This window comes from Mustela nigripes, chromosome 6, assembly GCF_022355385.1.
Source record: "Mustela nigripes isolate SB6536 chromosome 6, MUSNIG.SB6536, whole genome shotgun sequence".
NCBI lineage: Eukaryota > Metazoa > Chordata > Mammalia > Carnivora > Mustelidae > Mustela > Mustela nigripes.
In genome coordinates, this window is record NC_081562.1 from 11,276,648 (window position 1) to 11,300,588 (window position 23,941).

A 23,941-nucleotide genomic window follows, 5' to 3' on the forward strand; every position below is an offset into this window, starting at 1 on the left:
GTTATTAGAATCTGAGAGATCCGCTGTGGTTTTAGGCACATTATTTGACGCCTCTGTGCCTCGGTTTACACATCTGGGAAATGGGGGAGAGTAATAGTACCCACATCAAAAGGTTGAGATGAGGATGTAATAAGGTAATCATGCCTGCCCAGAAAGGCTCAGTAAATCTGGGCTGGGCTGATGCTTTTAGCTAAACTTCAGCGCAATCAACTCAGGATGTGAAAATCCAGGGGAGAGGGGAAGTGGGAGGAGACCTCTGACGCTGAGGTCATTGTCTGGAGGCGAGGAGGGAAGCGCAAGCGACAGAAGGCAGTGAGAGTCTAGCAAGAAGGAAGAAAGCCTGGGTGAGATGGTCTCCGGAGGACTGAAGGCTCCTAGGGACGAAGGAGGCCGAGGGAGGCCTCTGGGTCTGAGTCTGATTGGCATGGAGAGGCTGGAAATGTGAGTAGAGCTGAAGTCAGGCGCACAGACAGGTTTGGCAGGAACCAGGATGGTGGGAGTTCATCGTTTAGACACCGAACAATAGGGAAACACATAGAGAGTCTTGGGTAAGAGAACTATAGGTAATTTAGATATTTTTCTGTGTTTAAAAAAATATTTTGTAACTTTAAAAATGAATTTGTTTTATTTTATATGTATATATATATTTTTTAAGGTTTTTATTTATTTATTTGAGAAGGGGAGAGAGAGAGAGGCACAGTGAGCCAGAGCACAAGAGCAGGGGGAGGGAGAAGCAGACTCTCCACTGGGCAGGGAGCCTGGTGTCCGGCTCCATTCCAGGATACCTAACTAACTGAGGCACCCAGGCACCCCTATATGTCTATTTTGATATGTAGCATATGTTTTCATATTTAGGTTTGATTTATAAATAGATAATACATTCCGATGAGTCTAAATGTAAGAGATTTAAAAGGGTTTTTCAGTGAAAATTCTCCCACCCCAATTTCCTAGCCCCCCAGTTCTAAGGAAAAAACCTCCATGTCCCTCACTTCTTATATATCCTCCCCAAGGTATTCTGTCTAGTCTAGGATGTGTTGTTCTAGCATTAAAAAATAATGTCGATTAAGATAAAAAGACCGAAAAACACATGCAACAAAAACATAGGCAAATTAAAACTTAGGAAAATCAAAAACCTTTGTGCCTCATTATCTACTATCAATAGAGTAAAAAGGCAACCCACAGACTGAGAGAAAATACTTAGAAATCGTATATCTGATACGGGATTAATGTCTAGAACATATAGACAACTCTTTTTTTAAATTTTTTTAAATTAATTATTTATTTTTTTAAAAAAGATTTTATTTATTCATTTGACAGACAGAGATCACAAATAGGCAGAGAGAGAGGAGGAAGCAGGCTCCCCGCTGAGCAGAGAGCCCGATGCGGGGCTCGATCCCAGGACCCTGGAATCATGACCTGAGCCGAAGGCAGAGGCTTTAACCCACTGAGCCACCCAGGCACCCCCATATAGACAACTCTTAAAACTCAACACCAAGGGGGCGCCTGGGTGGCTCAGTGCGTTAAGCCGCTGCCTTCGGCTCAGGTCATGATCTCAGGGTCCTGGGATCGAGCCCCACATCAGGCTTGGTGCGATCAGTCTCTCTGCTCAGCAGGGAGCCTGCTTCCCCCTCTCTCTCTGCCTGCCTCTCTGCCTCCTTGCGATCTCCGTCTGTCAAATAAATAAATATTACAAAAAAAAACACAAAAACTCAACACCAAGAAACAAACCACCCAATTCAAAAATAGGCTGAGGACATGAGTAGACGTTTCTCCAGAGAAGACCTACAAATGGCCAAGATGCCAATCCAAACTACAATGAGATACCTCCTCACATCAGTTAGGATGGCTGCTGTCCAAAACCCGGAAAAATGTCACCTATTTTCCTGTTGTACATTTATTCCTTTATTGACAGTACATTCTTTTTAAAGATTTTATTTATTTATTTGACAGAGACAGCAGGAGAGGGACACGAACAGGGGGAGTAGGAGAGGGAGAAGCAGGCTTCCCAGCAGGGAGCTGGCTGTGGGGCTCTTTCCAAGGACCCTGGGATCATGACCTGAGCCAAACGAAGAGCTTAAGGACTAAGGCACCCAGGAACCCTGATTTTGCCTGTCTTAGAACTTCACATAAACAGACTCATACAGTAGCTACTTTTTTTTTTTTTTAATCTAAACTCTTACTCAACAGTGTGTCTCTGAGATTCCATCATTAAAAACAACAAAACAGGGGCGCCTGGGTGGCTCAGTGGGTTAAAGCCTCTGCCTTGGGCTCAGGTCACAATCCCAGCGTCCTGGGATTGAGCCCCACATCAGGCTCTCTGCTCAGCAGGGAGCCTGCTTCCTCATCTCTCTCTCTCTCTGCCTGCCTCTCTGCCTACTTGTGATCTCTGTCTGTCAAATAAATAAATAAAATCTTTAAAACAACAACAACAACAACAACAACAACAAAACAACTGCGTAATAGAGATATGTCATGCACCATAAAGTTTATCCTCTTAAAGTATAAAATTTAAAAAATGACAGGAGGGGAGGGAACCAAGCAGAGCCTGTGACTCCTGGTCTCAGGGTTGTGAGTCCAAACTTCTAATTGGGAGTGGAGCCTATTTAAAAATAAATAAATACATAAGTAAATCAAATATACAATTCAGGGGCACCTGGGTGGCTCAGTCAGTTAAGCATTCGACTCCTGGTTTTTGCTCTGGTCCTGATCTCAGGGTCCTTGGATCGAGCCCTGTGTTGGGCTCTGTGCTCAGTGTGGAGTCTGCTGGAGATGATCTCCCTCTCCTCTGCTCGCTTGCACTCTCTCTTTGTCTGTATCTAAAAAAAAAAAAAAAGAGAGAGAGAGAAAAAGAAAAAAAACCCAACTCCTTAAAGTATACAATTCAGTAGGCTTTTAGCATAGTCGTGGAGTATGCCACTGCCACCACAATCTGATTTCAGAACATTTTCATTGCCTCAAAAAAAAAACAAAGAAACAAAACAAAACAAATACCCAAAGAAACCCAACCCTCCTAGCCATTAGCAGTGACTTCTCATTTCTTCCTCTCCCCAGCCTCTGGCAACCACTAACCTGTTTTCTGTCTCTATAGATTTGCCTATTCGGGACATTTCATATACATGAAATTAAACAATGTGTTCTTTTGTGATTGGCTGCTTTCACTCATCATTCTGTCTTTAAGGCTCAACCTTGTTGTAGCAAGCGTCAGGGCTTCCTTCCTTTTTCTAGCTAATATTCCATTGTACAAAGATGCTACGTTTTGTTCATTCATTTGTCAGTTCACGGACATTGACATCTTTGTATTTTTTTTTTTTTAAGGATTTTATGTATCTCTTTGTCAGAGAGAGAGAGAGAGCACAAGCAGGCTCCCTGCTGAGCAGGCATCCCGATGAGGGACTTGATCCTGGAATCCCGGGATCATGACCTGAGCTGAAGTCAGGCACTTAACCCGACGGAACCACCCAGGAGCCCCACATTTTCATATTTCTTTACATGTTAACTATTTTTTCCCCCTTCTCTGTGTTAGTCCATTGCATGAACATACTCCATATATTTTTTTCACCGTTGGTATTCTTCTCTCCTCCTGGTTTTTGGCTATTTTAAGCTGCTATGAACATTTTTGTACCTACTTTTGTTTTGTACTCATTTTTTTTAGGTATATGCTTAAGGGTGGCTTGCTGGATCATTGGATATACACGTATACACGTATATTCAACTAACACTTTCGCAGAGTGGTTGTAGAAACTTACACTCACTCCCACAAGCCATTTATGAGAGTTCCAGTAACTCCCATTCTTGCCAACATTTTGTATCTTAATTTTAATCCTGCTGGTTGGGGATAGTGCTATCTTTTTATGGTTTTAATTGGCATTCCGTGATAACTCATGATGGTTAGCACCTTTTTGTTGCTTCCTGGGTAATTAGGTATCATCTTTTATAAGTGCCCATATAACTCTTTGCCCACTTAAAAAAAGTTGGGTTGTCTGTCTTCTCTTCCTTTCTACCTTTTTTTCTTCTTTTCTTTCTTTCTTTCTTTTTTTTTTTTTTAAGATTTTTATTTATTTATTTGACAGAGATCACAAGTAAGCAGAGAGGCAGGCAGGGAGAGAGAGGAGGAAACAGGCTCCCCACGGAGCAGAGAGCCTGATGTGGGGCTCGATCCCAGGATTCTGAGATCATGAGCTGAGCTGAAGGCAAAGGCTTTAACCCACTAAGCCTCCCAGGTACCCTCTTTTTTTTTTTTTTTTTTTTTTTTTTTTTTTTTAAAGTAAACTCTACCCCCAGCTTGGGGTCTGAACTTAAAACCCCAAGATCAAGAGTCACCTGCTCTACCAACTGAACCCACCAGGCACCTTGTCAGTCTTTTTTTTTTTTTTTTTAATGTATTTTTACAACAGAGAAAGAGAGAGCACAAGTAGGGAGAGCAGCAGGCAGAGGCAGAGGGAGAAGCAGGCTCCCCCACAGAGCAGGAAGCCTGATGTGGGGCTCTATCCCAGGACCCTGGGATAATGACCCAAACCAAAGGCAGTCACTTAACCAACTGAGACACCCAGGTGCCCTGATTTTTCCCTCTTTTAAATGTGTCTTTTGATGAACAGAAGTTGAACAGAAGTTCTTAATCTTTTTTTTTTTTTTTTTTAAGATTTTATTTCTTTATTTGACACACAGAAAGAAACAGCGACAGAGGGAATCCAAGCAGGGGGAATGGGAGAGGGAGAAGCAGGCTTTCCTCTGAGCAGGGTGCCCGATGTGGGCCTTGATCCCAGGACCCTGAGATCATGACCTGAGCTGAAGGCAGACACTTAACGACTGAGCCACCCAGGTGCCCCAGAAGTTCTTAATTTTTTTTTTTTTAAAGATTATTTATTTATTTGACAGAGAGAGATCACAAGTAGTCAGAGAAGCAGGCAGAGAGAGGAGGAAGCAGGCTCCCCGCCGAGCACAGAGCCCGATGTGGGACTCGATCCCAGGACCCTGAGATCATGACCTGAGCCGAAGGCAGCAGCCTAACCCACTGAGCCACCCAGGCGCCCCCAGAAGTTCTTAATCTTAATTAAGTTCAATTTAACAGTCTTTTTTCTTATAGTTTATACTTTTTGTGTCTTATGAAATTTTTGCCTATTTCAAGGTCATGGAAAAATTCTCCTATGCTTTCTTCTAGAAGTTTTGTTGTTTGCTTTTTATATTTAGGACTCTGATCCATCCTGAACTATTTCCATAAATGGTATAAGGGTGTGATTATACCCATTTTACAGATAAGGAAATAGATACTGAGTCTTGCCCAAGTATTCACTAAGGACTATTTTATGCCACGCCTTGTGTTGGTTCCAGGTCCACAGAGACAAATAAGGCACAGTCCCTCTGTGTCCTCACACAGCTCCCAACCTGGGCAGAGGAAACAGCTAGGAGATGGAGGATTAAAATCTAATGTGCAGTGAGAGAGATAAGGGAAAGGTATGTGATTGTACAAAGGACAGGCACCTAACTGGCCTGCAGGGTCATGGAGGACATTTTTGAAGAGGTGACATCGGAGTGAGTAATTTTCTTCTACCTTTGATAAAATTATGCAAGTGATATTTGTGTTAGAAACACAGATAAGCAAAAAGAAAAAAATAATCACAATCCTTCTACCAAGACATTAACCTTATTTACACTTTAATATAATCCTTTTGAAAGTTCATTTTCTGTTTCTCTGAGACACACACACATGTGCGTACACACACACCCATGTGCGTACACACACACCCCAGATAAACACACAAACACTGCACAAAAATAAATGAAATCTTGTTATAATATAAAACAAATATAATTTGCTTTTCTTTACTTAGTATATTTGAAATCATAAATACAAATCTAAACAAAATTTTAGTGACTTTTTTGGTATTTAATTCTGAAACATACAGATGTGTCAACATTTACGCAATCAATGTCTTATACAATTATTTCTAATACTTAGTGACTCTAAACAATGTTGAAAAGAGTACCTTTTAAAAAAAAAAGATTATTTATTTATTTATTTGACAAACAGAGATCACACGTAGGCAGGGGCAGGCAGAGTGAGAGAGGAGAAAGCAGGCTCCCCGCTGAGCAGATAGCCCTGTTGTGGGCCCGATTCCAGGATTCCTGGGTCCCAGGACCCTGAGATCATGACCCGAGCCAAAGGCACAGGCGTAACCCACGGAGCCACCCAGGTGCCCTGAAAAGAGTACCTTTTAAACTACTATCTTTGCACTTTCCCAATTATTTTTTTATGGTGAATTCTCAGAAAGAATTGATCAATTTATTTTCCTACCTGTATCTCTAAACGGGGCCAACACAGGACATTTTTATAGTTTCATTAATTTTTAAAAATTTGTTAGGTGAAAAATGGTATCTTGTGATATTGTGTTTGCATTTCTTTGCATTTCCAATAACTTTTTTAAATTTTTAAATTTTTTATTTTTATTTTTTTAAAAGATTTTGTTTATTTATTTGACAGACAGAGATCAGAAGTAGGCAGAGAGGCAGGCAGAGAGAAAGGAGGAAGCAGATGCAGGGGATGCAGGGCTCCAGGGATCACAACCTGAGTCAAAGGCAGAGGGTTTAACCCACTGAGCCACCCAGGCGCCCCTCTAATAACTTTTTTTCATAATTATTTTTTTTCATAATTATTGGCCATTTATGTTTCTTCTTTCTTACTTCTGTTCCTTTTTAAGGGCCATTTTTGTTTTGGAGTACTCAGGGTTTTTCTTAATCACTGAGAAGAGCGCTTTGTATATTGTATATTAGGGTTGCAAAATTCTTTTTTCCAGTGCTCTTTTGCTTTTACATCATGCATTTTTTCCCTCAAGTTATAGTTTAGTCATAATAGTATGAACATTCCAAAAGGAAAGTGTCATGAGAAATTTGCCCTCGTAGATAGAAAATGTATTATAAAGCTACCATCATTAAAGTATTTTGGAAATAGCACAGGAACACACAGAAAGGTCAATGGATACAAACACAGAAGCAGGTTCAAGCACACACAAGTTGGAAAGGTGATGAATAAAGAATAGATAACTGGCTGTTGCGAAAATTATATTAGATTTCTCCCTCTCTCAACAACCAGATTCCAGATGGATTAAAAGAGCAAAAAAATTTTTAAAAAATTTTTAATTTTTGTATTGCGAAACAATTTTTTTAATTAAAAAAAATTATTTAGGAAAAAAATTATTTGCTCTACGTCCAAACTGCGGCTTGAACTCACAACTCCTAGATCAAGAGTCTCATGCTCTATCCACTGAGCCAGTCCCTAAAAAAAATTTTTTAATAAAAAAGGTTTTTATCCTCGTGTAGTAGGCAGTAACCAAAAAGAGTGGCTCTTTGCCTACCCAAAAAGAACATCCAAGAAAACACTGGTAACACATATCTAAAGAGAAGTGTGCGAATTAATCAGGTGCAGGTGAGAATGCTTGGAAGTGCACCCCACCCCAGGAATCCCTGTGAGGACAGCTCTGAAGGCTGGAAGACCGCGCCGTGCCCACTCTAAAGAGAGGGTCAGGAATCGAACTCAGGGCGCCCTCACCGGATCCGGGGCTGAGTCCATGCCCGCCCCCACAGGCCATCATAATTATGTAAAATAGCACTTTTTCCATATATGGTACTTAATATCTGTTCTTCTGGTAGGATGACATGGGACCGGGAAAACAGCTCGAGGGGCGGGGTGTCAGAACCCCAGACCTTCCCAGCCGGCTCCCGCCCTGCCTCGCCCCGCCTCGCCCCGCCTCGGCAATGCACCAAAATCCCGGCCTGAGCCTTCTGCGAGCCTCCTCCTTCTGATTGGACTTTCTCTGTGTCAATCCTCTCCCTGGAACATGGCTGTTCGTCGGGCCCGCCCTATGAGGCGGGGCTCCCGCCTAGGAAGCGCGGAGGAAGGTGGGGCGGGTGGAGGTGGGGGCGGTTGGCGAGGATGAATACCCACCCCGCTGGACCCAGAGGCTCCGCCCACCCCCTTCCCACAGGCCCCAGATGTCTGTCCATCAAGACCGGGGACGGGCTGGAGTGGGCGAGGCGGTTCGAGGGGGCGGTGTCGTCCCTCCAGGCTCCGCCCTCGAGCCGGCGCCGGGATGGAATAGGCGGGCGGCCGCAAGGGCGGGGCGGGAAGGCGGCGAGGAGCTGAGCTGGGTGCGGTGAGGCGCGCAGATCACCGCGGCTCCCGGGCAGGGCACGGAAGGCTGAGCGAGACTGACCTGCTGCAGCACCCGCCTCGCGTGCTCGCCCCACCCCGCCGTCGCCCGAGCGCTCGAGAAAGCCTTCTCGGGAGAAGCAGCGCCCGTTCCCCGGCGCAGATCCAGGTTCAGGTGAGCTAGCCGCACCGGCCGGTCCCGCCCCGGGCGGGGGTGGTGGCGACGGGACGCGCGGCGTCTGGGGCGAGCGGCCGGACGTGTGGTTTTCGGCCTCTGCGCGGCCGGCGACCGGCGCGCGGGGCAAGGGGGGAGGGTGCGAACGCCTCGGGCCCGGGCCCGGGCACAGCATCCTTCCGGGAGCGGCCGGAGGACCCCCTGCGCGACTCTCGGAGAGGGCGCCGCTGGAGGCAGGGCCTCGGGAGCAGGCCAAGGCTTTGGGGCCGGCGCTCCCCGGAAACCCTCCGCCCCTCCCCCTGCCTGCCCGGCGTACTCCCCCGGCGAGGCACCGGGAGCCTCGACCTCCCCTTGCGGCCGGGGCACGCGCCCCGCCCTCGCCTCGCGGAGAGCCCAAGTTGGGCAAACTTTTTAACCCCTTCCGGGGAGCCGCTGTCCCTAGGACCGGACCGAGCGAGCGTGAGATGGGGGACAAGGGGGCAGCGGCTGCTTTGGAAGTTTCCAGGCGTTTTCGAAACGGAGGTAACGGGCAGGCAGGGACCGTTTGGCAGCTGTCAGGGCGTCCGCCTGAGTCAGAATCGGACTGTCCTGCTGCAGACATTGCACTCGGCTCAGTTTCCGCCCTCCGCTCCCGACTTCCTCATTCGCCCGGTTGCGATCGGCTGGGCGGAGGAGGGGAACGGGGAGGTGCGGTAGGTGCGTGGGGGACCGGGACCCGGCGGGTGCCAGGCGAGACAGGAAGGACCCCCCCAAACTCCCCCCGCCCCCAGCCCCTCAGCCGTTGACTTTTGACTTCCGCTACCCGGCGGAGGAGGGCCCAGGAATGCCCGCAGCCATCTGAGCGGTCCGGAGCGCACCTGATTCCACCGCACCTGGAGGCCGCCCCACGCGGGCGGGGGCGGGGAGCTGGGCCCTTCTCCTTTAGGACCAGACCTGCGCTATTGCATCGTCCCTGTTTGGGCCACATCGGGGTTGTTACCCTGCCTTCTCCGCTTTTCTCCGTCGGAGGAGGAGTGGGGGTATCCTCATGCCATCCTGTCCTGGGGCCACGCCCGGGGCAGGACTGCACCCCCTTATCCCTGCAGGGAACCCAGGCGTTTATAACAACGCTGAACACACCGGGACTGGGTTGCCGGCTGCCTTGAGGTGGGGGCGGGGCGAGGGCCCGGCTGCGGTCTGTGGCCCCACCCAGCTGGTGTGGGGAGAAAGGTTCCTGGGAAGTCCCAGGTCCTGGCAGGTCCCGGAGACCAGCGGCCTTCTGCGCTAGGCGGTCAGAGGCCCAACAACTCCTCGGTTCAGTGCATCCTTTTCTAGGTTTAAGAGGATTTCAAAGTAACTGTTGAGTAACTGTTGAAGGGGAAGCGAGCCTTTGCTCCTTCCTGCAACACTGTGGCCATTTCTGACACCGCGGAGACCTGCTTGATAACCTCACCTGGTGGTTTATTCCCCTTTTGGTGAGGAGAGAGGCTGCTTTAAGGCCTGTTTAGACAATCACTCGATTAATATTAGTCAATTTATATACAAGGCTGCGAGGTGCAGAGGGAGGGTACATAGATGTGTAATTGAACAAATATTTAACTGACTGCTCTGTGCCAGGGACTCTGGCAGGTGGTGGGGGGGGGTGGGAGATTGAGTAAGACCTGGCCCCTGCCCTCCGGCACTTAGGGAATGCTGAGACAAATCTGCAGATGACTCTAATATGAGACGAAGATGACATGGTCCTCAGAAAGGTACGGTGAGTCATGGGGACTGTGAGAGCAAGGAGCCAGCCCACTCTGCCCAGGTCCCAGAGGCCTCGGCCCTCCAGGAGTTCCCAGTCGTCCCCCCACCCCCAGCCTCACCCCCACTTGCATAACTGAGCAAGCAAGAGATTGCTTTGTGTAACTTGAGAGTCACCGTGCCCCCCTCTTGGCTGCCGGTGACCCCGAAGAGCTATGCTTTTCACACTCAGCCCCTGAGCCCCGCCAGTGCCTGTGGGCAGATCCAGGTGCCTGGATTGGCAGGCTCTGTGCGGGAAGGGCAGCTCCACTCCAGAGGTGGTCTGTGGGGCTGCTTGCCTGAAGAGCACAGGAGGGTAGAGGAAAGAGAGGATCAGGGTCCCGGCTCTCTGAGTTTTTACTTTTATAAAGATTTTTAAACTTTTTAACCAAAGGGGTGGGAGATGGGACAACTTTCCTCTTGCAGAATGAAGGAAGCATGTTAATCACAGGCTGCCTTTTGCCTGTTCTTGCTCCAGAAAAAACAAAACGAGGATCTGTTAGCTTTGGGGAGAGAGAAAAGCACACTCAGAAAATGCGGCATTGTTGTGTCGCCTGCTAGGGTATTGCTGGAAACCTGGCTCTCTGTGCTTTCTTCACTTCCTCTTCTAGCTAATCCTTCAATCAAGTACTGAAGACAGCCTTTACCAGCTTGACATCTTTATTTCAAAAGGAGGGGAGGGGTTGGCTGTTGTTTTCCTCTGAGCCTGGCCTTACCCTTCCTTTGAAGGGGGAGAAAGAAACCTAAAGCCAGGGAAAGAAAGGAAAAAAAAAAAATCCATGCCTTGACAGCTTCCTCCCAAGCATCATGTTCCAAAAATATTTAGAATAACAAAATCTGTGTGTCGTCTTAATTAAACAAACGTCCTAATTTGCTGAGCATAAAACAGCATCTCTGCCCGCAGGGGCAGGAAGTGCATTTTCCCTTTGTGCAGCCCCAGAGAGTCACTGCCTCTCGGCCTTAACCCTTGGTGCGCTGAACTCCTGGGCTCAAGTCCCCTGGTGAGGACAGACTGGGCTCAAGTCCTCTGGTGAGGACAGAATGGAGCCCTGGTCACCCCCTGGGAAGTGGGGGGGGGGTGCTCCCGTGACTTCTAGAATGCCAGTCTTAGAGATGGGAAGTGGGGGGTGGTGAGCCTGAGAGCTAGAGCTCAAATCCTGACCCTGCCACTTAATTAGCTTTAGGACCTTAGGCAAGTCATGTCACCTCCTGGAGCCACTGGGCCCTTCTCTGTCAATGGGAATGGGTACGTACCCTGAAGGGTTAGGTGTGAGAACTGAAAGAAGTAAGGTGTGCGTAGGGCCGATATACAATGGCTGTGTCAGTTTCTAAGAAAATATGTAAATGACAGGTCTCAACTCTCTGGGTCCTCAGGTCAGGAAGCAGAGAAGGGAAGGGTAGGTGGGGTGGGTGTTCCTAGCTCCTGCTTGGTGCTCTTTCTGCTTTCTCAAAAGGGGTGTGTGTGTGTGCGCGCGCGCTCGCTCGCGAGTGTGTACAGTGCTTGTGGACTGTGAAGCAGAGGTGGGTGGGGCAGGGCGGCATCTGCTGATGCTTTTAGATGCCCTCAACGATGAGCTTGTGCCGAATAGCCTCCTTTCAGGGCTCTGGCCCAGGCAGAAGGTGTGCAAACTGTCTGCGGTTTTTGTTCTAAAACCTGGTTTCCTGTGATCCAGGAGGTCTAGGGTAGAGCCAGAGGGGTGACATGGAAAGAGCACAGCTCTTGAGGGTCTGGAGACCTGGCTTCTGGCTCTGGTTGGGGGAAAATCTGATTTTGATAAAAAGGTCCCTGTCATCTTACAAAGACATGACTCTAGTGTATGTGCCCGCCTGTTAAACACAAGAGTGAGTGCCTGGGAAACTGGAAAATTCAGTAATTTTAATTTCTCTGAGATGCCCCTGTGGTGAAGGCACGTGCTCATGCCCTACACAGATGGGAGTATATGTTGTAAGAAACTGTCTTTTTACACTTGATCTTAACCAAAAGGCCGAGAAGTGATGAAACTGTCTTTTTTAAAGATTTTATTTATTTATTTGATAGAGATCACAAGTAGGCAGAGAGGCAGGCAGAGAGAGGGGAAGGGAAGCAGGCTCCCTGCTGAGCAGAGAGCCCAAAGCCGGGCTCGAACCCAGGACCCTGAGATCATGACCTGAGCCGAAGGCAGAGGCTTTAACCCACTGAGCCACCCAGGCGCCCCTGAAACTGTTTTAAAGGTAGTTTGGTAGTGTCTGCCAGAGCATAGTCCCTCTGACTAATTTCTAGGAATTCAACCCACAGATAAACTCAAATAATGCAAGAGGAAGTGTCCTAGAATGTTCTTTACGGCATTGTTATAAAAAAAAAGACAGGAAAGAAGCAAACTGCCCATCAGAAGGGTCCGATAAATCATGGCACAGCTCTCCAGTGGGGATCCTGCAGTGTAGCCCTTAGAAAAATGAGGCTGAGCTGTAAGTGCTCATAGGGTGTGATCTGCAAGATAGGTTGCCAGTGGAAAGAAAAAAACTAGGTGCAAAGTAGTATGTCCAGTGCTCCCCTTTTGGTCAGGCATAGTGTGTCGCTGGGGCTCTGCATGGAAAGAGACCAAGATGCTGGTAATTGTGGCTGCCTCCGGAAAGGGAGGAGGGCCCCGGAAGCAGGAGTGGGGTGAGCATTGCTTTTCACTACCTGGCCTTTTTAGTTTTATTATCTGTCAGGATCAGGGGGTCTTCTGGCCAGTCTTGTAGGTTTCAGCATCACCGATGCATTGCTTTCGATTTCGCAGTTTCGTATTGTCTGTCGTGTGCATGGAAGAAGGAAGGGTCTTAAAAACGGACTGACTTGCTCTCACGGCTAGAACATTTTGGGTCTTGTTTTCTTCCCCGTGACATCATATTTCCAGAGTAACCCTTTAAACAAACGCCTGTTCTGATCCACTCCCTTGTATTCTGGGAAATGATAGATGATTGCTTTTTCTTTGCTGTATGAGAAAAGGAAGCCCGCAGTGTGTGTCTGGAAAGTATTTTGGGATGCCCTTTTGCCAGGCTTCCCACAATTCCCCTGGCTCCAGATCATCCTCTGGTCTTTCCTGGGGAGCCCGCTCCGACCCTAGGGCTAAACCAGACCTTCATTTACTTAGATTCTCTTATTGAAACTCGGGGTCCCTGAAACCACTAGCGTGCCCCTTCTCCCTCTGTCCTCAGTTGTCCCTCAGGCTTTTGGCCTGTGGTTTTTAATGTGTATTAATAACAGTGGAAAAGCCCAAATTCTTGAGAAAATGTGATCAAAAGGGTGTTTTGCGTTGGAGGGCCCCAGTTGCCTTCTCAAGAAAGACCGTCTTCGCCTTGGATGCTGTGAGGACTGGAGAAGCTGCCCCCTCTGCTCACTACCAGAGTTGGATTTTTTTCCTGTGACAAAGCCAGCAGAAGACCCCATCAGGGTCTTGGACAGGTCTGTGTCCCTGCCTGGCAGCCTCTGGGCCTCCTGGAGATATGGCATGAGTCACACAGGAGTACACAAATGAGCCTGGGGCTAAAATGGGCCTGCCACCACATGGGCAGATGGCTTGAAGGCTGGATGCTGGATGGTGTCCTCTCCCCTGTCCCCACCTCCCCACCTCATGCTGTGAACACTCCAAATATTTGGGAAGCAGGGGGTGGGGAGCTGCCCTCCTGCTCCTGATGTGTGCCTCTCTAAAAAGTAACTGAGACGGGCTTCCGTTGGCCACTCTCTGGGGCCCCACTCTGCCCTCTAGTTTCTCAAGCCTGAGGTGATTCAGTTCCCACAAGGGGACACAGCTCTGGCCCCCTGCAGGTGGACCAAAAAGAGGCTCTTGGATCACCTTTGGCTGAGGGCGAGGCCTTCCTGGGAGTGTCTCTGGGCCTGACTGCCGCTCTTTGGCGGTGTGGCCTTCATCTCCAGCTTCTCCACGGGGCTCCCTCCCACTGTGGCTGGAGGGAGCCTTGCCGGGCCTTCCAGAAAGTAGCCACCGAAGGGTGTGGCTTCCTGCTAGGGCAGGTTGGGCCCAGGCCTACAGGGGAAGTGGAAGGTGCAGCCTATCTTCCCCGCCCTTGCGTCGCTTCCTCCAGGCCTCTCAGAGGTTCTAGGTCCTTTTGGTCCTTACAGTCTGTCCCACGCAGAGGAGAAAGGGGGCCTCTTGGAGGGCGTTTCCTTCACCTCCACCTCCCCACAGACATTCCCTTTCTGGGACCTTTGCATCTTCGAGATTTCCCTTTCATGTGGCCCGTAACTCTAAAGCATGGCCTGCTTAAAAGAAGAATGAACAACAGAAAAAAAAAAACAAAACCCTCACTGCCAAATTTATTTAGAATTTTAGAACACGTGAGCTGGAGAGGCTCTTAGGGATAATTTCCCCCCCCCCCCCCCCGCCCCCATTCGAGAAGGAGCTATTTGCCCAAAGCTCAGCCTGTGAGTTGGTAGAAAGCTTGGGCTCCTGGTTTCACTCAGCGCCAGAGGCTTGCCTCTCAGAATCACGTGGCCTCCTTTAAAAAGTGTTTTTAAAGTGTTATCTTCCCTTTCTTGGCCTTTATGCACTGTTTAGCTGAGCAACACATACTTAGCTCCTTTAATCTTTCCTCAAGAGTCTACTCTCCACACCCTTCGTCTTTTTCTTTTTGGGGGGAGAGGCGCTCCGGTTAAGAAATTGGGTGGGAAGTGTTCTCGGTTTCTCTGAACTTCTTCCAGTTGGACAGGGCCCCTTCAGCTGAAAGTTCCCACAGCTCAAAAATCAATATTTCACATGGGGTAGCGCCAGGCAGCCGGGTGGGCCGCTCAGAGGGCCACACTGGCTTTCCAGTGTCCGTCAGCTGGTGCTCATTTCTAGCAATTTTAAGTCATGTAAGGACTGAAGGGATCGATTTCTTGTATTTTCCATACGAAACCCCAGTGGAGGGAGCAAAACAAGGGCTTTGGGGGGCAGAGCTGCGACCAGCTCTTCGCCTTTTCTCCAGCTGCTCAACCTCTGCCTCAGTTTACCCGCCAGCGACAGGGAGGTTGTCTGGTTTTTCCGGGGCTTACAGTTGACATGTAAAGATACCGAAAGCGGTCTGGTTCTTTCCTCTCACCTCTTTTTCATGTTCTCATCAATATCATCTGTCCTCGGGTGGTGGCAGGAGGAAATATGTGGTCAGGTTTTAAAGATTTTAAATGCGTCCAGCAAGTCTGTTCCTGATAACAAGAGTGTGGGTTTGAGGATGGCTGAGGAACCTGCCAGAAGGTCCATCTCCTGGGTCCGAGGCTGAGTTGTCACTGTCTCAGCCCTCGCTTCCTTCTTAGCACACAGTACAGCTTACCTTGTCGCTCTGATCTGAGCCGTGTTAGTGAAGCATTTTTTTAAAAAAAGGCTGTTACACAGCCGTGGAGGCTCCTTTATTTGGAGCTGCCTGTGTTCAAAAGCCGCTGCATTTCCTGTGTTTTGCATGAAGTCACTGGGCTGGAGAGGGAGCTTCCTGTCTGATAAACATAAAGACACGCAGTGGAACTGGTTTGGGGGACTCGGTCCAACTGGTCTGGGATGGGGATAGATGCTAGAACCTGCTGGTCTGAGGACGTGGAGGTCAGAGGTCCTGGGGGGTCAGAGGTGGGGTCCATCCTCAAGTCTAGATCCCTAGGTTCTGCCCCTGGGGCCTGGTGCAGAGGTGGCTCCTCGTCAGGAGTGCTGGGACTCGCTGCTCTTCTGTGAGCCTGGGGACGAGGGGGCCCGGGCAGCCAGAGCTTTCGAATGCCATTTGCTCATCTTTTCACTTGACAAAGCGCACATGCCAGGCACTTGTCTGGAAATCTTGGGGAAGAAAAGTGGTGGCAGGGAGTCATTTTAAAAATTTTGTCTTTTTTTTTTTAAAGTAGGCTCCACACCCAGCATGGAGCCCAACATGGGACCTTGAACTCACCACCCTGAGATCCAGATCTGAGCTGAGATCAAGAGTCAGACGTTTAACTGACTGAGCCATTCAGGGGCCCCCAGTTTTCATCTACTTTTATTTAAGACCAGCTAATGGGATAAGGGTATTGACCCCAAATTTCTTTGGTGAATCTCAGTCATCAAAAGACTCCTTGGGCTGCTGCTGTGTGGCCTTCACCATGCTGGGCTTGGTGGGGCTTGGAGGGCAGAGAGCCCATCCCCGGCCTCAGGAATCTTCCCCTGTGACAGGAAGTTGGAGGGGAGGAGGGAGGGACAGACCACTCATCCCAGGAGGCAGGCCCCTGCAACCCTCCGTGCCTGGGGATTTCTCAGCCTCTTGAGCCAGCCTCCCAGAGGCTAGAATTACCTGGGCGGGGAGGTGGAAAGATGGAGAAGGTGGGGGGCAAGGAAGGAAGGAAGAGGCTCTGTTGGGAGGGCGTTGGCCTAGGAATCAGGAGGTCTGGGTTGAAGTCCCAACTGTGCTAATGAGAGTAAGAGTACCAGTAGTTAGATGTGGTTGAGCATGTGGTGCATTCTAGGCGCACTGCTGGTGCTTTTACGTGGATTATCTCATGTTAAGTCTTACCTCCTCATGAGGTAGGAAATTACCCCCATTTTACAGATGAGAAGACTGAGCAGGTGTTCACAACCCAACGCTCTGATTCCAGATGCCCCCATGTGACTGCCCTTCACTCCTGAACTTGTGTTTCCTCACTTGGTGGTGATAAGTGTTGGTCTGGTCCCCAAGGCCTCCTCTTGCACTATTGGCCAAGAATTAATGAAAGGAGCAGAGCTTCTAGCTGCTGCAGAGTGGGGCCTCCATCCTGTTGTGCGGATGGCTACCCTAACATTGCATTGGCTGCTGACATCACCTTTAACCTCATCCGGCCATTCTTCAGATGCCTGTGGTTGGTCCTGAGGGAGGGCAGGTGACAGACCATCCTGGCCACTGTGCCTGCCTGCTCGTAGCTGGGCCGTGGGTGGTCTTCACTGGAGAGGAATTGAGGGCCAGAGGGGCCAAGGAGTCTTGTCCACCGGGAGGCGGGGGAAATAGCTCCCTGGCCCTAAAGAGAGACCTCTCTCTGACTGGGTAGGAGGCAGCAGGGGGATGATGGGCAGAGGTGGTCTCAGAAATGTCCAGAAGCCACAGGCAGGCCACTCGGGCTCTGCTGTGGCTCCTTCAGACCAGGGAAGTCACTGGATTGTAGCAACAAGTTGCAACAGTTTAGTTTTGTTGTGAAGAGAAAGTTTCAGAATCCTAGTGGCTGCTTTGGAGCAGATAGATGTTTATAATGGTAAGGGAGTTCTTTGGGGCATGAGGGGAGAAGATGGGTGGTCAGGGGGTCTAGAGGCTGGACTGGAAACAGGTCTAGAGACTGTCTTTGCTCTGGTATTTTCTTTCGCTCCAGATTAGTGGCTAGCTTGCAGGTGTTCCTTGCCTGTTGAGCCCTGTGCTGTCCCCTTCTTTCAGCTTCTGGCTCAAGGGAGCCTTCCCTGGATGACACCCTTTTCCTAGAGAGCTGGAGAGCAGCCCTTATTGGTTCAGAAAGGAGCCACAGGCTTGTACCCCCGCCCCTGCCCCCAAGGAATGAGTGGATACTTCTGGCCCTGCTAGTATGGCTCAGTCCATCGCCCTGAGTCCCCTCTGCAGCCTGCCGAGCGATCTGGGTCAGTACTGGGCTGCTTGGGCCTGACGTTGCGTGAGGAGAGTTTCTGTCCCCGTCCTCAGTGCCACCAGTTGAACACACACTCAGAAAACCCAAAACCAAACCCAACCCAAACCAGCACCTTAACCTAACCGTACACTCGTTTTACAGACTGACTGAAAATCGGTACTAAGAATTTCACACACACTGGATTTCAGCACTTAGTAGATTCCTGCCTATCCACGTAGTTTGCACTACTGTTTGGTGCTTGTTGTGAGCTAGAGATTATTTTGGAATTTCTACTGTCTGCAGTGAGATGCTAGCTCCTGTGTTTTTGGGGTGGTGACTATATGGACTAGGGAGTTAGAGATAGCAGAGGGAGTCAGCGGGCTGTGGGCAAGGGAGTGGGTGACTCTCCAAGCAGCAGCTGGGTTATTTTTCACTCAGTTTATTTGTTCATTAAATATGTCTAAATGCTGGGGGTGTGTTGGAGACTGCTTTGGTGCGGGGCGCGAGTCTGTGGTTTTATTCGGGGAGGGGCGGGGGGGGCGAACCAGACAGCAGCCAGGCAGGCAAGTCACAGTCAGGCAAGGGCGTGCTCAGAGTCCCCGAGGCTGGCTTGGACAAGAGGCATCTCCGTCTCCCAGCCCCGGAGGCTGGTGGGGCTGAGAGTCCACGAGCGAGGCCTCTCTCTGTTTACAGCCGGCTGCCTTCTGCGTGTGCACAGCCCCCGTGGCTCCTGTCCTCCCCCGCTTCCGGGGACGCCGGGCAGATTGGGGAGCCCACCCGAATGCCCTCGTTTTACCTTCATCAGCTCTTTAAAGGCCCATGGCCCAAACAGTCCCATTTGAGGTGCTGGGGTGTTAAAGCCTCCACAGGTGAATCTGGAGAGGTGTGGGGCGCAGTTTAGTCCAGACTGGGAGAAGGGAGTGGGTGTGTGTATCCGCTGCGCTTTCTCCCACAATCCAGGGCCACTCGTTCCATTCTTCCAGGTGCGAGGGACTTTCTGTGATTTCCCCAGGTTTTTATTTCATTGCTTCGAGCTGCAGTTTCCTCCTCTGTAAAGTGGCTAATAAAACCCATGTCAGTATCCTGAGTCGCTAAGGTGGGAAGGCTCACAGCCTTCCACGAACTCCACTCATGGTGGGTCCCAGTACGTGTCTGTCCCATGCCCTCTCCTGTCCCCTCACCTGCCCCTCATTCACCAGAGCATCTTTTCCTCCATCCTGCTTCCTCCTCTCAGCTGTCCAGTGCGCTTTGATCCAGGTGCGGGGTAACGGGGCTTGTGGGGCTTGTGGAGGGGACGGAGTTGTTCTTCCTGATAATCCCCCACGGTGATCTCCTGCCTTACCCAGGCCTTGTTGACCAGCCATTGTTCCCAGAGGTGGCTTCCCTCTGATGAGCCGCAGACACTGTTCTTGCACGAGGGATGATGAGTAACATTTTATAGAATGCTGGTGTAGGAATTGAAACATAAATTCCTGTTTGCAGCCAGACAATGCTTTCCTCGCGGTGTCAACACTGTCCTGGACCGGGGGCTTGTTGGCACTTGTCCTTCTGGCCTGCTTTTGGGTCTTGCTTCCCCTGTTGTTCTTGGGACCCTCGCCTGTGGGCGGCACTTAATGTGTGCTTGAGAAACAGGTGAATATATTTTCCCGAGTGTGCTGGCTTAGCGTCTGCGCCAGCACTTGGCTGCATGTGACCTTGGGGAGAAAGCTTTATTGCTTTGGTTCTGAGTCTCAACCACTGGGATGTGTATATGTCTCGTACTTACGTAATAGGCAGCAGGCTCTGGAACCCGGACCCTTAGTCCTGATCCTGATTCTCTCACCTGCCAGCTCTTTGACCTTGGTAAGCCGTACACACTTTCTGCACTTGTTTTCCTTGTGTGTGGGATGACAAAATGAGAGTCCCCATAGAGGATTTTGATGTTCATTAAAGTTTGGCTCTATTGTTTATGTGCTTGATTTCATACACAAATTAAAAAAAAAAAAAATTTAAGCAAGCTCCACGCCGGATGTGGGGCTTGAACTCACAGCCCTGAGATCAAGAGTCACATGCTCCACCTACAGAGCCAGCCGGGCGCCCCTGTTCTTAACACTGTTTGTCCAGCATGGTGCCAGTTTGTTATAAATATATCTATTTTTATCCATTTTAAGAAGCCTATTCCTATCAAATTTTTCTGTCACTATAGTTTAAAGTCAGGCTCAGGTTATTGCAATGAAAGTCTCCCAATCCCATGAAGGGGGGGGTATTAATGTTCCCACTTTGTAGTTGGGAAAACTGAGACTCAAAGAACCTAAGTACCTCCCCGGATAGTGAGGGAGAGCTCACATCCTCTCCTGCTCCTGGATGTCCGTATTTGCTTTCATTGCCTCCCCTGCCCTCTCACCCAATGAATGCATTCAGTGTGGGCTGGGGGGGGGGTGATGTTTGTGAAGTTGGGGGTTTGTAGGTCTGGCTTTTGTATACAGCCTTAAAGCAGTGAGGCCTGGTGTTTCCTCGCTGGCTTATGGGGCCAGGTGTAAAGTGCAGCCTCTGAGGCATGTCAGTGGGCGGCAGATGGGTTTTTGTGGCCAGGTGTGTGAGGTATGGTCAGTCTGGTTCCTGCGGGAAACTAGCTTTTCTCCCTCTGCTTCCCAGTGCCATCTCCTCTGAGCCTCCTGCCCCCCGACAGCGCCCTGCGCTCGGCCTGCCTTCTGCTGGAGCCCAGCCTGCCGCCCTCTGTTTCCTGCCTTTGGCAGGCTGAGGAGGAGGTGGCTGGCTGTGTCGCGCCAAGTGCTCGTGAAAAATGCCTCATTATGGGATTAATTACTGGCCGCTGGGCTCTGTGGCATTTACAGGACCCTGTAAGTGTTGGGACTTCTCACCTCCAACCAGACTCCTTCCTCCAAACCAGCTGGAGTTAGTTCTGCTGACTTTTTGGCTAGCCCTTCGAGCCTCGTGTTGGAGAAGGAATGGACAGGGGGCCTCTGAGGGTGAGACCGAGGATCTGGCAGCGACCCTCCCCGCCACCTAATAGCCATGGGCACTGGAGCCCCGGTTCTTCAAAGTGAGACCACTTCCAGGCTGCAAAGCCCCTTATGTGCAGACGGTTGCAGTATCACACCGGTGTACTCGAGAGGCTGGGAAAGGTTGGCCCTCTACCCCTTTAAAACCACAGGCTCTAATTATCCTTAGGTTGAAATAGTGGAGGCCACTCTCCCTCCCCCCTTTCTGGCTTTCAGACAAGAATCTGAAGAATGTGATACTGAGTGTGGACCTGAGCAAAGATCAGGGGCAGGATTCTGAGCTCTTCCGGGGGCTTTACCAGGCAGCCTTTGTGCTCCTGGACCTGGGACATTCCGAATTGGCTGTGGTTGGAAGTCTCTGACAGGCGCTTTAAATTCCAGGCTCTTCAGTGGGTACTGAAGGGGACAGCTGGGAGGGGTTGGTGGAGGTGGGGGAGTCAGGTTAAAAAGGTGTTTGCTAGGGAAACAGCGGCCGCCCCAGGGGCTGGGTACCAGCCAGGAGGACTGCTGCTACCGTGGGTGACTGGGCAGGTGGCTGTGGGTCACCTCAGACTCCTTCCCCTTCCTGATGATTTCTCTCAGGGCAAACCTCTGGGGCTCGCTTCCTCAGCACCTGCTGAGCCGGCTGGGAGGCGGAGCTCCAGGGCACACACACACCAACCGCACTAGTGTGTGCTGCACTAGTGTGTGCCCTGGAGCCAGTCCTTTAGATGCTCTGGGCTTCAGTTTCCTCTTCGGCGGGAACTACTGCCCATGGTCGCTATCTGGTCAGAAGAAGCAAGTGCTGGCAGTTACTTGTCAGTGATGCCCATTTTACAGATGAAGGAAGGGAGGTTCGCGGTGTTCAAATGACGTCCCCAGACATTCCTTCAGCCTGTGAGTAGAGACTGCGGTGATCAGCCTCAGGTGGCCAGACTCCATGAGTGTCACCTTCTGCCCCGATCCCACATCCCTGGGCTACACACTCACAGGTCTGTGTGCATGCCCATGTCTGCGTGTGTCCAGGTTTGTGTGTGTGCCACGTGCCTGTGGTGTGGGTTCGTTCCCAGTCCCACAGTCCCCGTCCCAGTCAGGGCAGGGGCTGCTGCTCTTCCCTTCTTCTTCTTCTTCTTCTTTTTTTTTTTTTTAAAGATTTTATTTATTTATTTGACAGAGATGACAAATAGGCAGAGAGGCAGACAGAGGGAGAAAGAGAGCCCGATGTGGGGCTCGATCCTAGGATCCTGGAATCATGACCCGAGCTGAAGGCAGAGGCTCAACCCGCTGAACCACCCAGGCACCCCGCTCTTCCCTTCTTGAGCGCAGCTCAGCCTTGACCCCTTTGGAAGCCAACCCACGGCCGTGGCTGGGGCAAAGGAGCAGTTCTTGGTGGGTGGTAAAATAAGCAGCCGCCAGGTTCTTGGTGAAGGACGTGGTGAGGTCATCCCTACAGCCAGGCTTCCTGCTCAAGGACAGCTGGGTGGGCCCGCCTTGCAGACACGGGGGCTACCACAGCCTTCTCTAGGAATTCATTAGTCTTCTCCAGGAATTGACTTTCTGTCACGTGGGAGATAGGTGTGTTTTTATCTTAAATCTGTAACTAGTATTTGGGTGATTTTCCCCAGGGAGGCCAAAGGCCCTGGGGTGCTGCTTGTCGCCCCTGGTTTCTCTGGAGAGCTTGGCTCCGTCCTCCAGGCAGCCTATGTGCCCGGGGGTGGTACCTGCTAGCCCGCTTGAGAATCGTCTTGAGCAATGAAGATGTAGGGAGGAGAGGCTGTTTGCTGATCATTTAGGAGGTCTTGGTTGTGCAGTCCAGGATGATCCCAAGCAGCTCAGGGGAAATGGCCGCCTGCCCCCTTCATCCCAAGTCCCACACTTGCCACAGCAACTCTCACTGTTGGCTTGTCTGACTGCAGAGTTTGCCTTTTGCCCACTCCGACCCCTTTTGTGAAATTCTGATTACCCCTCTGAAGGGTAATGAAGAAAGAAATTCCTCTCAAGTCTTTGTTCATGTTGCCTTGCTGGAGAAGGAGGCCACTCTGGTGTCCTTTTGTCTTTGAAATTGTAACTGGGGGGCTTCTGGAAGGCCACGGAGTGCACGGAAGCATCTCGGTGAGTTCCGTGAGGTGGTGTGCGGAGGGTTCATTGCCTCCCATCGATTCTCAAAGGGGTCCCTATTGGATGAAAGTGTTCACCACCACTGTTCCAGAGAGAACTTTGGGTTTCCTGCTTCTAGAGCGTGTGTGTGTACACGTGTGTGTGTTAACAGATGGCATCAGCAGGCTGTTAGCAGGCATGAAGGTCTGTTCATTACAGGGTTAGGTTATCCCTCCCCAGGGATATAAGTACTTGGAGAGCAGCCTCTCTGAGCTTATCCCTGTAGGATAGTGATCTTCCTTGCATTAAGCTGTTAATATCATGTCATTTCTGGGCGTCTCTTGAGTTTAGGGCTGGGGCTTGGAGGGGTGATGTTCTGATTGTAGCAGATCAGATCTGCTGGGATTCTGCATACCGACAGAGCGCTGTCCTTGGCTCCGGGTCCTCAAAGGACATTTCCTAAATGCCCATATCCATGCCGTTTGCTCCACCTCTCCGAGCCTCTGAGTATGTATTTGAAGGGGCTGGTGGGGAAGAGGAATAGGGCAGGACCACAGGCAGCACACTGGGCTTTGCTGAGGTTGTTGGGATCTGGTGATGGAGCAGGGGTCCTTGAATACAGCCAGTGCATGGCAGGTGACTGCTGTCCTACCTGCTGGAGGTTTGACCCCCCAAGAGCCTTGCTTTGGCTTTGGGATAGAGCTACTTCTTTTTAAATTTATTTGACAGAGATCACAAGTAGGCAGAGAGACAGGCAGAGAGAGGAAGGGAAGCAAGCTCCCCGCTGAGCAGGGAGCCTGATGGCGGGGCTCCATCCCAGGACCCCGAGATCATGACCCGAGCGGAAGGCAGAAGCTTAACCCACTGAGCCACCCAGGCGCCCCTCGAGCTGCTTCTTGACCTGACTTGTGGTCTTGGGTGACTCACTGGACCATTCCGAGCCTCATGTGCCCGGTGACAGCCGAGTCAGATTGGTATTTTTTCAGACCATCAGCTGAAACCTCATTGGTGGGTCATGAAGTTACTTTCACAGGTGGCAGCCAGTGTTTTTAGGCACCGAACAAAGTAGATTCCAGTGGAAAATACCAAGGTGAGTGGCCAGTATATATCATTTTGTGGAGCTTTCGTTTGACCTGTTTGTGGGTGTATGGGGGATTAAAAGCCCTTAAATTTAAAAAAAATTTCTTTTTTTTTGCTGTGGGTTGAAATTAAAAAACAACAAACAAACAAACAAAAAA

The 23,941-nt window shown here is 50.2% G+C and overlaps 1 protein-coding gene across 1 annotated transcript in view; it reads left to right on the forward strand.

Annotated features, from left to right (window-relative positions):
- Positions 1 to 8,107: 8,107 nt before the first annotated feature.
- Positions 8,108 to 23,941, forward strand: part of MYH9 (myosin heavy chain 9) — an 88,546-nt gene continuing 72,712 nt past the window's right edge. The window contains exon 1 of the mRNA XM_059402106.1: positions 8,108 to 8,318. The gene's annotated coding sequence lies outside the window, so the exon portion shown is untranslated. The remainder of the gene's footprint in view (positions 8,319 to 23,941) is intronic.